Consider the following 15564-nt stretch of genomic DNA (forward strand, 5'->3'; position numbering starts at 1 on the left):
TATGTCATGTGTGGTTTATGATATTTATAAAAGTTAGCATTTAGTAAACATTACCAGAGAGCGAAATACAAATTCAGTTCAATATAAAATATATTTATAACATATTACATTGTTTATAAACATATTTCTCTGGCTCTAAATTCAATTAAAGACAGGCAAGTCTCTGGGCACAAAGGAACATGCATCAGAACATGAGCTGTCCTTATAAAGTTGCAAATGTGGTTGCATTAGGCTAAACTAATCACTGCTGAGGCAAAGGAGCACCAGATCTGAAATACGAACTGTAGCTTCTGGCCATAGCCTGTGGTTCAGCCAGACAGACATAGCTGGGAGAGGGCTGTGAGAAAGCATCATGACAGGATCAGATGGAAAGGAAAGGTAAAGGAGTTTCTGTAGTGGTACAGACAGACGAGGTATTTGGGCTTGACAAGCCTGGGACCTGTGGCTATCAAGGCTGGAAAAGGACAAACAACTACTAAAAAGAGGAGTAAGAGAAAGAATTTAAGAATAACAAAAAATAAACCAAACTCAGACCCTACTGGGTGATGAAAGGACCCATGGAAGAACAATTTCATGGCGTAGGACCGAGAAGATAAGGTTCCTCGTCTAAATTAGGTGTTTGCTTAAAGCCCAAAATAAGTAGACTTGGTTGAAAGATCATGTCAGCCACTTTCCTAAACAACAGGTAAAAGAGAAACTGATGCAGTAAACTGAGATGAGAAGGGGGCAATGACAGAGAGTATATTTGGGTTGATATTACTACAATATAGTTCACAGTGGGATTAATATATCTTTCATCACTGGTTTGTCTTGAGCAGAGTAGGTAACCCTGAATGTCAGCTTAGTCTGTTTTTCTTGTTTTACAGATGAACTTTCTTGGTGTAATAACTTCAAAAACTGTTGAGTTTAAGAAAGCCACAAACAACTATTTGAGGACTTGCTGTCTGCCCAAATACAGTATTTTCTCAGGTACTAACCCCCAAAAAAGTGGTGTTTGTAAAACAAGTGCTGTTATTGGATGCTGCGTAGGACTCAGTCAAAGCCTAATGGAAATCTCATTGGGTTTCCAATAGTGCAAGAAATGCACTGTGGGGTCAGACCGGTCTCTGAAGGTGGCAATTGGAAATGCTGTTTAGGGAGAACACACAAATCTAGCTGCTTTCTGCCTCCGTTCCACTTGCACTCCCCACATTCCTTGTGTGAGGAATGCTAGAGGGGAAAGTCCTGGTCTGTTGCTTCATCAGCTCTCTATGGACCAGGATCTGGTACAACACCTGCTTGAACCTTTTGCCTCTACAGCTTTCTATGGCAACAGATTCCAAAAGTTCACTACAACCCATGGAAGAAAAAGCAATTTATACATTCTAAACTGATCCCCTGCTATTTTCAGTGAGTTATCTATAGTTCTGATATTTGAAGGATTTGGTGGATAACTTGTGAGTGTAACTTTTCCCCTGCTTCATGATTTTCTAAGCTTTACTTGCATGCCCCCTCAGCATTTTTAGTTCTCCTTGCAAAGCAGCTGATCTCTCTTTTTCATCATTCCAGTTGCTCTTCTGTGTTCCTTCCCACTCTTTGCTGTTTCCTTCCTGATATGTGGAGGATGGGGCTACAAACTCTGCTTGAGACAAGAGCTTGGCAAGGTTTGCATGGAGGCAGAATGGTGCCCTGTGTCTTACTTTACTGCCTTTCTGGGTACAGAAGGCAAACTGCACAACAGCTGTTCAGTGCTGCAATGTGCAAACCCCTGTCCCAGCCATTTTCCTTTTGCATCTTCCTGCTCTTGAGGCCAGGTCTTGATGGTGCTTCCCAGAAATGAAATAAGCACAGGCCCCTGAAATGCCCTGGAAATGATTCTGACTCCAGCATGTGAATTCATGCTCCTTTTGGAAAGCTGCAAACAGGGCTTAAAACCCTTGCTTTCATAGGGTCCCCTCTACAGAAATGCTCATATTAATGCAGCAAATGGCAAAAGGCCAGGCAGTATTGCATCTTGGAAGGTGCATTGCAATGGAGAAGCATACAGGAGCATCCAGAGGGAGACCCAGGCCCTGAAGCCCTGGGATGAAGATGCCTGGCTGGTGTTCTTCATGTGTCACCAGCAGTATCTCCCTGGGACATTTGCCTGTAGGGGATCAACCACTGGCTCCTATAAGACCTTAAGGACATCCCCTCCTCTCACCAGTAGTCTTCCTCTGTTTCCAGGAGGCTGGGACATAAAGCAGTGTCATATTATTGCCTCTATTTCTCTGGGCTCCCAATGTTCAGAAGATGAGGCAATTAGAAAGCAGAGTACAATTTTGGGGTGAAATAGACAATCCATATCTCATGGGGCATACTTAAGAGCAAGCAACCTTTGTAAAGTTTTCCCTTGAAGAAAAATTAAATTGAAAATGGGAGAAGAAACATGGCTTTTCTTTTATACTTGATATTTCTCTTTGTGTTGTTCACTATTCACAAACTGCAAACATGTTACTTGAGAGCCTATTTTTCCTCCCGAGGCATTTTTGTAGGTATTTGATGTGAGCAGTGTTTGTGTCTGTCAGCCTCTTGTGGGAGGTAGAAATGGCTACAAAGGCACAAGGAAGCATCTGGATGCATGGTAGGTGTTGGGTCTGTGCCTGAGGCTGACAAGGACTAATTGTCACTAATAGCTGCCTAAAAGAAGCTGAGCAAGGTTAAGAAGTATGGAAACTGTAAGTTCAGCAAAGTGCTAGCTCTGAATAGCTGGAGAGAATGCAAACCAACCAGAGGGTGTTACTCTGTCAAATCACCTTCTTTGAGTTGTTTGACAAAACAGGATTCAAAGCAGTCAGTTAGAAATTACCTGCTATAAAAGAGGCTGTACAACAGCAGGTCAAGAGTCCTGTGATTTGAAATAGATCCCTCAGCTTGTGTGCAAGATCTAGATCTCTGCTTTCTGAACACACCACAAAGGCTTCTTTAGGAAGATGGTTTATGTACCATGAAGGTGCTTATGTTTGTATCCTGTGGGTAGAGTTCTCTGCTGTCTGAAAGCTTGTTACCAGGGAGCCCTTGTTGAAGCTGTGGCTGGACAAAAGGATAATCCTAGTGAGTTCAGTGTAAATATAATGCTTTGTATGTTCAAACACTGAATGTTTTAAACCTTTTACTAAGGAAGGTGGAGGAAGAGGAGTAAAGATGGGAATGTCAGTATCAACAATAGATATAAATTCTAAGGGCTGTTGCTGCCTTTCTTTCAGAAACCCTCATAATGCTTCAGTTTGTAACAGGGTTTTGATGTCCAGCAGGGGAGATGCACTGGGCTTCAGGAGTATCTCTTCTGCGTCACACAGAATTCTAATCAGCATTTGGGGAACCATAAGCTGTTAATTGCTATTTCCATTTTCTTTCAGTCCCTTGGATAATTTTAGCAACCGCACAGGAGTGCGCTGCATGTCTCACAAGTGCTCAGCTTCCCCTGTTCCCAGCCTGCCAGTCACAGCAGCTGTACCAAATGAGGTGAAGGAAAATGACACAGTGTGGAAGGGGTCTCCTTTAAGGCAAAGGTATAGGTTATAGGTGTAGCACATCCTTCTTACCCCCAAAGCCAAGCCAAACTTACAAGTAGGCCCTACCTCTGTTGCCTGCCTGCCCTGGGGCACTGTCTTGAGCTGTCACCCTCCCAGCCCCTGGGAGCAGCCAGAGCTCCATACAGCACTGCTATGCTAACAACCAGCCAGCACAGCTAGTTTTGAAGGCTGTCAGTTGTGATGATAGAGGTTCAAGGCTTCAAATCTTAGTGCTGATTCATAATAACAAAAATTTTCCCCCTGAACTCTGTTGATTCTTTTTTCGTCTTCTCATTCAAAACAACTGTTTTAAATGGTGAAGTGAAGGACACAAGAAAAAGGTTTACAGTCAGGTGCCTCTTACTGGGCACAATGGTGTGATATTCAATGCCATGCTCTGTTTTTTCAATAGGACATTCAAACTGCTGGATAGAGGCTCAAGAATACCCATTGAGGGCTGCTTGATCCTCATGTTTTTGCTACCTTACTTCACAGTTAAATATTATCTTAAAATTTTCTTATAGGTACATACCCATTCACAGCTTCTTGGCTATGCTGACTCCCAACATATTTTCAGTGTCATCTTAAGACAGAAATGTAGTAGTGGAGAAACATTTATATATGAATAAATACAGCCATGTCTATCAACTGAAAACTGTGTCATTGCCCATGATTAAAGCCAGAAGAAATAAGAAACTGTAAAATAAATCTTTCAATATGAAATTTAAGAAGTATGATCTCCTCACCTTTGAAGGTGATTGATGATGTTGTATAAATGCTGATGTGGGAACGAGAAGTGACAAACTCCTCAGTGTTTTAGACAAAAGCATAATAGTTTCCAGCTGGAAGCTACAATCTAGCAAATGAAGATTTCTCCATGAGAGGCAAATTTGCTGGCACACCTGCACTGTCTAGGGACTTAAAATGAGACTAGTCAGCTTTCCAAAAAGTTAATGGTATTCTACCCATTGTAAAAGTCCTCTCACTGCTCTGTGCAAGGAGGCCTGAAAGAGCAGAGTTGCCTCTTCTGGCATTTGGCTGTGCATTCCCTAACTAAGAATGCTTAGTTTACCCACCACACCTCCACATGGCTTCCATAACTTCCATGACTTTAAAGTCTTGGGGCTTTGCACTCCAAATTCACCGATGTGTAAATAACATTTCAGAATTTCACAGCATTTCTTTTAGCTAATTACTTCACCTGACACTTTTTCTTCATATATTGCAATTTAAAATCAGATTTTAATGTTTTTTCATTCATCCCAGTATCTGGCATCCACTAGGTTGGTTTTCTTTTTAAAGTCAGAATCACCATAAGGCATGGACAGATGTTGATATCAAAATAGCAGCGGTAGCACCACTTTCTTATATTGAACCAAGAAGGCAAATGTTGTTGAGGATTAGTAGTACTTTAGTGTCAACATTATTAGTCAGAAAAAATGTTACCTCTCACAGTCAAAACTTTGTAACCACTTTTCTTTAAATTGGTGTTGCTGTTTTCCAAGCCTTGAATGTAATGGATGGTAGCTCACAGGATCTATAGCAGTTTACACATTCAAAATCCCTTATGAAACAGTTTCTAGAACTTAGCCAACAAAACTGCTGACACACTTTGGAATTTGTTTTAGTAGCCTGGGATGCTGGCGGATAATTAAGTTTACATTTGTCTTGTAGCATTTTGTTCAGGAAAGGCCAATCCCAAAAGAGATTGACTTTCATTGAGACATAGTCTTGTGTAGTATCAAAAATGGTGGTAAATTTAAAACCACTCATCACATGAACTTCAGCAATAGATTTTAGAGCAATATATAGGTTCAGACACCAGACCATAACAACAAGAATGCATTCAGGTCACCCTAGAGAAGCTATTTGGTACCTTCATCAGCTGACTTTGGGAAAGCCAGAAGGGTCCTACCACATGCTGCAACTAAAGGAGTGTGCACTTTAATCACAAAATATATCTCCACTTTACCTGCAGCTTCCTTCCCTTTCAGTCCTGGCTCTTTGAGTCCCATCTGAAGGATGTTTGAGTAGTTCTTTTTGCAGCTATATTAGGAATATATGACAAGTAGGACCTAAATCACACAGTTACTTTTTTTTTCCGCCTTGTTCTTCTTGAAGTCAGGCCCTTGAGCACACTCAAGGATTGTCTGCCTGTGCTCAAAGTTGGTGCTCACATCATGCCTCCATGCAACCTTGGTTAAGCTTAATCGTGTTTAGGTGAGTTGTGTGACAAAGCTGTGAGTAGCACCTCCTTCACTCTGGAGCTGCATTTCGGCTCATGTCCCTGCCCTTGTTTGTGCCTGAGCTGTCACAGCCATGTCCACATCCTCTTTCACTCTGCACTTGACCTCTCGGCATGACCTTGGATCAGCATCATTATCATGAACTGCTCTAGCCATCAGTGACTCTTGGCTGCCCTGGTTACTGCCTCACTGGACCTGATCCTGACACTGATTTGTTGACTTGATTTTCCTGTTTAAACTGGTGGATTGACTCTGTGGACCTTGGCTGGCTGTGGTTACTGTCACTCAAGCTGCTTTACTCATCTTTCTCAGGTATTGGGGGACAGCACCCTTGGCAATGACGTTACTGACTGTGCTTGCCTTGCTGTCCCACTCCAGTCCAATCTCCCGTTCCCCAAGGATCTGTTGCTGTAACTTTTCTCTCAACATAAGTGTAATGCCTTCATGTCTAGTTTTGTTTGGTGAATGCCTATCTTATGAAATAACTTACTACTTTCCTTTAAAGCAGTATCTTCTTTGGCCATTATTATATCCAAGTGTATTTCTGAACATTTACAAGCTTCCTTGAAAAACCCTGAAAAAAATCAGAAAATCTGAACCTTACATATTTTATACATATAAGCAGAATCTTTTGAAGCCATTGTGACTTCTTGGTTGAATTTTTGAAAGGATCAGTCCCCAAGACGAATTTCTGTTGCAGAACAGCTCTGGTGTGGCAGTAACACCACTGCTTACAACAGAGGTAATCCACTATGCAACTATTTTACTGTGCTTCATCAAATATAGACAGTTTGGGGACACAAAATTAATTAATAAATTATTCTGCTGGCACAGGGAAATTTGAGGACCAATTGTTTTCATTTTCAGGTAAGGCTTATTAATAGAAGATACCTCATGTTGCCTATATGAAGTTGCAGTGTATTGAGTGGCTTACGTGAAGTGCAATGAAATGGAAGCCAAAAGTGTGCAGACATGCTACTAAATATTCAGGGATTCAGTGGTACCTGGGCTGCCTGTTCGACATGGCTTCATTAGTGTGATGTTCTACATTAATGAAACCTCTGTCTGGATGACAAACTAGCCCAACTAGGGCTCTGTGCTCGGGTGGCAGGGTGTACCCTGCTCTAGTTCAGATATATGTGCTTGAAGCTGCAGCGTGTGGCACGGCCTTACTCTCACTTCTTCAGATGCCAGCAACAGTTAAAGCTGTTCAGTGCTGCCCATTGTTAATAAGACATGGCTATAACTTTATTAGACTGCAGTTTGTCATTTGTCTCAGTCTGGATTTTTCCTGAAAATGTCAGTATGTTTTTCCAAGGAGAAAATGGTAGAAGAAATATGTTGATTTGACCATGCCAGTAACCAAATACCCAATTCTTACAATCTTGGGACAAGGAAGACCAGCTATCTCTTTGCTTTGGACTCAAGAGATGATCATTGCTGGCTAGAAAAGAGGACTTTAAATCAGCTGTCTGTTTTGTGATGTCTAAAAATAGACAAAACCTTCCAGGGGAAAAAAATTGTTGAGGAAAAAAAAGATTTTTACAAATACTTGTGAGAGATTCTCAGCTGCTCATGAGATGACTCTGGTGTGAGTATGCCCCAGTCCAGAAAATGTGGCATCAAGGAGGCATTGTATTGCTCCTGAGCAACAGGTCTGCTGTGGTGCTTTTCATAAGCTCATTTGTTTTCTCAAGGGAATGGTCCAGTTCTTTCTAGAATGGAGACTACAACCCTTTCATCAATGGTCCAACACACAAAGCTGACCGATTAGAAAGTAAAGCTAGAACAGGTTGTTGGTTCTTAATGTTGCATCAGAAAGGGAGAGGGAACAGAAGTTCCCAGAGAATAGCAGTGTACCCACACAGGCATCTCAGCACATAGAATCATCATCCAGAAGATTTCCATCTGGACATCCAGTGTAATAGGGCATAGAAACAGGTCCCATCCTAGGGCACCAACCCCAAACATCTTTTCCTTGAGTAAGGAGTGGTGATCCTAGGATCACCACCAGGAAGAGGCTGGCACTGGCAGCTTTGATGACCACAGACAAAGTTTACCTGTGAGGAAAGACCTTTGCTCATTTGAGGTCCTCCCCCATTAAAACATATCAGTATTCTATTTAAAAGGTTTATTTCTTTCACTAGTAACTCTTTTTCTTGAAGATTTCCCATATTCAGGAGGATTCTCTCATCTCCTCTCTTATCCTAGGTCTCAGTTACTTTCTTTGATCCAGGCTGATAAACTCTATTACCCAACCAGTTATGAAAATTTGATGACTAACATGATTTTTTTTTGTCCTTTCATATAACTCTCAAATAACTGATGCAGAAATTTCAAATAATAGGCACTGATGCATTAGTACTACAGAAAGTTCCAGTATAATTTGCAGCGCTTCAATGCTTTGCCTCTCTTCCCTGATCATTTTTTTATTAATGAATTTGAGGAATCAGTATCTCTGTAAAAAAAATAATCCATCTCACAGCCTATCTACTTTCCCTTCTACTTCCCTGGTGGGGAGTAAGGAGGGCAGTTCAGCTAATATGACTTCAAACTCCATTTTCCATATCTCTGTTTTTTGTCTAAACTATAAACTTTCAGGGCAGGATCAGCCTTTTAATACTGCTGTTTGCTCGAAAAATAGCAGTGCTTTGAGGCTCTGCTGGCCCCAAAGGAGTGTTATATACACAACAAGATTATTAAGGAAAATGCAAAGATCATTGTGATGCTGAAGTAATATTTCCTGTTCAAACAGAACTTGTCAGCACACTGGTTTATGTAAAATGTGCTGCTTGGAGGAAAGGGAGAAATGGCATTGTCAGAGAGGTCATTTCTGAGTGGAGAGCAGCAGACAGCCTGGTCTGCAGGGACCAAATTGCACATGACTGGGAAGATGCAGTAGTTGAGGGAAGGCATTTGTAGTGAGGAGGCTGATCCCTGTAGAGGAGTCAGAGCCCAGTTTGCAGCTGTCTTCATGGGAAACAAGCCCATCCTGGCTTTATTTCTGTGTCCATAATGAATGACAATGGTTGCAGAAATCCAAGCTTTTCCTGATTTATTGGTTCCCTAACCTCTTCCCACAGTAAGAGAGGACTGGAGAGGACAGGCAGGATGCCCAGGATGGAGGGATTTGCTGCATGTGCACAGGCCGGGTGGGCTGCCTGTCTGCAATGAGCTCTGAACCCACATTAAGGGGTGGTGCAAGAGCATGTAAGTCTTCACCCCCAGATGGCTGCTGGGATAGCTGATCTGCTCCCATGTGCTCTGCATTGGCTCCAGGCAGGAGGGTACGTGGGCACTGGGCCAGCAATTGCAGCCTTCAGGCATGTGCTGAACTCTCAAGCTGGCAGGACACCAATAAATGCTCTTCCCGAGGCACGATATTATCTGAGTTGGTGAAGGCTGGTGATGCTTAGAGAAAGAAGGTTCCAAGTAGAAGGGAACCCCATTTGTTCCTCTTGTCCCTGTCTCGTAGAAAGACAGGGCCAGGGTACAACTCCAGAGAGCAAACAGCTGAATTGTGCCTTTTAAAGGGCACAACTCACACGAAGGTTTGGGACAGATCCTACTGGACAATCACATGTAGGGTGTGGGGATGACACTTGGAGGCAGCTCTAAAAACACCCAACTGGACTGTGTCCCACTGCAAAAAAGCTTAGTAAAGGTCTGTCCTGTATTTCGGCATAAGTTTTTCTTAACAAACATCAGCCTGGAAGCTCTTTGATACACAGCTTCACCATCAAGTTACAAACAAATAAACAAATGCTGTTGGCTTTTAAAGAAGTATCCATCTCAACAGCAAGAGGGATTAGAGGGAGGCATTGTGCCATAAACAATTGCTTATTTACTCCTTTTTTTTCCAAATATCATTGATGTTTGGTATTTTTTGCCTTAAAGGCTGCTGCCTGTTGATTGATTCTCCTGACCTAAGCCAATTCAGCTGGAATTGGTGTCTTAAACTTAAATTTGCACCTGTTTACTCACAGGTCATTTTTCCCCCCATCTCTCTCTTTTTTTTCCATCTTCACTACTTTTACAGTTTCCAAAAGCCCACAGGCCTATTTATTTTTTCAATTCTGACTTTACTCTATTGTACTTCAGGTTGGTTTATTTTTTTCCTCTGCCATTTTTTAACCATTTCTGGTTCTTATTTCTTTTCTTCTCTCTCCCTCTGATGTTACCTACCTTAGTGCTAGCAACAAAAACTTCTCAAAATGCCAGTTTTGGAGAGCTGAATGTAAGACAATCGACAACACAATGATGATACTTTGTCATTTGCCATTGGTCCGGAGCAGTAACCACCCAATTGCTCACAGAACTGTATTTTTGATAACAGTGGTAAATACATTCATTGATAACAGTGGTAAATACATTCACCAGAATGTGTTCCTTGAATAGTTCTTGTTCACTTAGAAATGTTCCACCTGTTTACTATTAGAAAACTATAGACCAGTTAATTTCCCACTTATTAGGTGTTTCCCTCTGAAATAGATGTTATCATAAGGATTGGCATACAGCTGCAGAATTGCAACAAAAATGTAAGTTTAATAGCCTTCAGTTTTGAGAGCGCACACATATTTCAGTGTAGCCAAACCTTTCACACTTTCTTAATGTGTTTACAGTTTCATGGTCTTGTGAAAAATACCGGCGTCCTTGCAGAGCTCAAGATGCGTCCTTAATGTGTTCTGTTATCTCCCCAAGCTCTTATACTTACATAATTCCCTGTGACCTGTTTGGCTATGTTCCCTTAGGACTTATTGAGGATACCTATGCTATTGATCAACAGTAGGTACCTGCCATTTCTGTGTTAGCTGCACACTCAGCATCACCTACACATCACTGTCAGACCTAGAAGCTCCATGTATCCTAAACTGCATTGCTGATGTCTTAGAGGAGCATGAATACACCATCCGTTTACCTCATACATTTCATATTAACATGTTATATATAAAGTGCATATTGCTTTAGTCTCTACTGACAATACCATATGTTGCTTTCTGTAAGCCAAAACCTCACATTTATGTCTGTATTACATGTGGGGCTACGCCTCTCAGGAAGATTGTTCTCTGGAGTAAATGCTTTAGTACAGGCAGCGTGCCCAGCCGCCTACCTCAAGGTGAGTATTCACACCATCTGCTTTAAGCATGGAAGCAGGAGTGCTGAGGCAGGAGCTACAGCTGCCTACGTAGTCAGCAGAGAGGCTCTTTTGCTCTGCTGAATAAAGTAGTGCTAGTGAGAGAACTTGGGGGCTGATCCATGAAAGGTAAATGTGCAAAATTTTAGATCACTTCAGCTTCTGTTTTGGAGCAAGCCAACAGGATCTGACACAAAGCCTGGGAATGGCTGAGGATGGGTTGCTCCTGGGTCCATTCCCAGCAGGCAGTTTGAACGTGCCTGCACTGTCTCACACAGTCCTCCAGTGTGCTCCCAGCACTCCTCATGCCACATGTGCTCTTGGTGGTTAACAACCACCACTTGCACAGAGGGCAAAGCTGTCTTCTTATCCAGGGCACCCCTGTGCTCCCCCAGATAAATGTCCCAGGAATAACAAGGAACAACCTGTTCCCTAGGAGATCCCTCAGGCTGACCTACAGTTCCCTTCTTCTTGCCTTTATTTTAAAAATATATGTAACGTTAACCTTCTTGCAGTCATCAGGGTCCTTTCCTGCTTGCCATAACTTTCTGTAGATGGTGACAGTGACCTTGCCATGACACTGGCCAGCAATATTGATGCTCTGGAGTGGCCACCACCTGACTCCATGGGTTTGAATTCATGCGAAATGTTTCAGTGCTCCCTAATTGCTGCTCCCCCACTACCCTTCTCCTCCCAGCCTGTGCTGATATGTGCAAAGGCCAGACAGCATGATTCACATGTGACAACTAGTGCAAAAAAGCTGCTGATTACTTCAGCCTTTTCTGTGCTGTCTTCCCCATCCACCTGTGGACCCCATGTTATACCTGCAGGTGTCTTTTTACCTTAGTGCCCTTTATATCCCTCACTAATTTTGGTTCCTGCTGGGCTATAACCTCCCTGATTTTACCCCCCAGTGCCTGAGCAGTGTTCTTTGCTTCTGCTTCCTGCATATTCCCTGTCCATAATGTAGCTCCTCAAGATGGTCCTTGCCTAGCCACATGGGCTGTCAGGTGAAGATTCCTATGCTCTGCACAAGGATATGAAGCTCATGCTTCATGCATGAGCTCTCAGTAAATGCTCTTTAAAAACCAATTAGCTCTTCTGGGGCCCTTCACGGCTGCTTCCCACAGGCTATTTCCTGAGGAAGTCAGTCTGCTCACCCAGAGTCCCAACTCTGTGGCTCACCTTCCTGGCTCTCTGCTGCATCTGTCACCTCGTGGCTGCTGCAGCCCAAGCTGTGCTCTGTGACCCCTCTCACCTCCAGTTCTGCCCTGTTCCTCAGCAGAAAGCCAAGCCAGCATTAGGCAGTCAGCCATGACTGCCCGCTCTTGCATTTCTATTAGGAAAATGTCACCACTCTAAAAACCTTCTGGACTGTCTGCCCAACACTGTGCTGTTCTTCCAGCACACAAGCAGGTGGCTGAAATCCCCAGTGAGAATTGGGGCTCCAAGTGGGAGACTTCAGCCCCTGCCTTCTCATAGCCCACGGTCTGTAGCACTCATCTATCACAACATCCCCCATCTGCTCCTTGACCCAGAAACTCTCACCAGGCCTGTCTCCAGTTTGATACTGGGGCACTGCTTTGTCAAGGAGCTCCTCAATGTAAAGTGTGATGCCCCCATCTCTTCTCCACTTGTCCTTCCTAAATACTGCATATCCATCCATGGCCATGTGCCAGCTCTGTGCACCACACCACAGATTCTGTGTGTCCCTGAGGGCAGAGACTCTGCAACTGTGCCTGGCGGTGCAGCTGCTCCTCCTGATTGACAAGCACTCTGCATCATGGTACAGGCACCTGAGGGAAGCCTGTGAATGCCTGGCTGTCGATACAAGCAAAAATGGAATGGCTCAAATCTGCCTTATACAGGTAGATAATTTGCAGCTGTGGAGGGAAGCAGGTGTAGAAATTTTCCATCATTAGTGAAAACAGTCTGGTACCTTGGAAAGCCTCTAGAAAGATATCCCATGTGTTTAACTCCCAGTCTTTCACCTTTCAGATATATTCAGGGCCATGTGGTAGTTAGTGTCAGATTGTAAGCAGAGTCCTCACTGAACTCACAGAGGCTTTTTAAAAATCAGTGGCATTACTTTGTGATGAATATCAGTGACTGTTCAACACTTCCTACTGACAGCATTAACCTTCCCAATGGATTAGCACATACTCATATTAACTGCTTTGAAGGGGTCAAAAATCACTATTAATGCAATTTTCATGAGTGTTTAATGTTATATTTAAAATTATCACTGTGGCTGGTATGATGCTTGTCAGGGAATTGTTGAAGTTTCTAGACAGGGTTCCATAAAACATTTCACAGAGGACCTATTTTAAAATGCAGCAGCTTTTAATACCACAGCAGAACAAAACAGATTAAAAAAACCCTTACATCTACATTGGTGGAAATAGGACTTTTGAAGTACAGATAGAAGAAAGAAATAAGCAAGGAGGCAAATAAAAATCACAGCTTGCTGCTGCTCCATCCTCTTTCCTAGCCATGGAAAGTGCGGTTTTCAGCTTCCACATGCCAGAATGATGCCTGGCACTATCAGCCAACTTTAGACACTCTCTGCATGTATTTTGCCTTTGCACATGGAATTCATATGGCCCAATTTCCTTTTCAAAGTTGCTTATCCCTCACTGTACAGCTCTCTCAGAAAAAATCTACCAAACAACTTTTGACGGATTCACCGTCTGTCAGATCCAAAGGATATCACCAACTTAATGAGTCAATTACTGAATTCTTCCCAGTCAGTTTCCCATTTCATTTGTAAGCTCAGAGCAGTTTTCTGCTCAGGGCCAGTGCAGCGTCAGGACTGACAGCAAAGCCAGCTTTTAACCTGCTGCTTACAACACATGGCTTCCACTTCTTGGAACTCTATTTGATGGAAAGATTTTGCATTGATGAGGTAAAATTTCCTAAACTAGTGAATTCATGCTGGGTAAGCTCTACTTTTCTAGGGACGGAGAATAGTCTGCACTCATACATAAGCCTAAAAGCCTTTCTAATTTATTTTTCAGGTTTATTTCCTTAAATGGTAGGCAAGTGATGTGCTGCTCTTATATAATCCGTAGAAGGATTTGGTTTAGAAGTACTGTCCACCCTTTAGGGAAATGAACTCTCATAAATCGGATCTGTTTGGTGAACAATAGAATTAAAAGGGGTTGGACTGAAACTAATGGTTTTGAATGTAGTTCTCTTCTTCCTGGATATGTCTTCCATGTACACCAGATGCTAGGTGCTCATTGGAAGAGAGCATTACTCTGATCCCAGGAATGACTGAGGGATAGCCTGTTGTTCTGGGCTTACCTGCAGCACCTGAGGAGGTTTCAGTTTGGCAGACAGACAAACAGCTCTGTGTTGGCCCATGCTTGTTTGAAGATACGGCGTATGAAGAGCAGTGTTACCCTGGTGCCGTGCGGGTAGCGTGCCAAATCCTTGATTTTCATGCTGCCATGTAATAACTAAAGTAACTATAACTTTTACAGGCTAATAATGACTTGGTAAGGATTGTAACTCAGCAAACCATCTTGGCAAATACACCAATGCAAAAAATACAAATTGTACAATAATAAAAGTCTGCTTTCCCCCCCTCTCACACCACATTTTGCACTGCCACTGGTTTTCAGCAAGTGTTGAGCCCTGATTTTTGAAGCAGTGCATCTAAATGGGCTGCCCGACTCTCACCCCTGGACGCCTGCGCAGAGGTCAGTGCACAGCTCTCTGTTCAGTGGCTGCCCGGGGCACACTGGATGTAGCAGCACGTTCTCACACGTGTTGCTGCTGACTCTACCCGAGACTCTGCTTCAGTCAAATCTTGTTAGATCTTCCTTTTGACAGCCAAAGGCAGAAAGGAACTGTTCTCCTGCCAAAAATCGAGTCCCTGCTCTAAAGCATGAAAAAGCTGGAGATCTTAAAAATAGAGAGAAAAATTTAACTTCAAACCCCATGTGTTTTCTACAATTGCATTTTCAATGGGTCTGCAGTGGGCTTGCTGGAATTCAGATATTTAGCCATGGGAGAGAGTGCAATTATGCAAAATGTGAGCTCAAATGACTACTTTGGTAAAGTTACCTGGGATTAAAAGAGCCTGTGATGTGACGTCTTAGGCAACCTTAGCTGTACTGGTGCCAGCTCTGCCTGTCAGGCAAGGAATGCGTCATCCCACAGCTTGTCAGCTTCTTTCTGCAATCACTATCATCCACACCCTTCTCCAACATTAAGACTTGTGTCTTCCTACTTGTTAAGCAATTTATCTCTTAACACTTGACCAGTAGGGTTAAACACATGATGCTGGTAGGTTCTTTGCTAAAAAATTCTGATTTACATTCATTTTGAAAAGATTTTACAGAGGAGGTCAATAGTGATGTCCCAGTTTACAGCTTCACATAATTGCAGTAGAAGGTAAATAATAGGCTGAAAGTCATGTTGCAGACCAGGACAGCCTGGAATGAAAATCCCACATAACAGCATCCAATTGAGAAGAAATTATGTATATGAAGGGTGACTTCTGGTGAGGTATTGGAGTAGGGTCTAATCAGGATCTGTACATATAAGGGAAAACCCAAAGCAAACACTGGAAGAATTACAAACAACCAAAACTGTATTGAGAGCTCAGAGATAGGTACGTTCAGATAAATCAACAACTCTGTCA

This window comes from Myiozetetes cayanensis, unplaced genomic scaffold (assembly GCF_022539395.1).
Source record: "Myiozetetes cayanensis isolate MyiCay16 unplaced genomic scaffold, myiCay2020 scf3, whole genome shotgun sequence".
In the NCBI taxonomy this organism is placed as follows: Eukaryota; Metazoa; Chordata; class Aves; order Passeriformes; family Tyrannidae; genus Myiozetetes; species Myiozetetes cayanensis.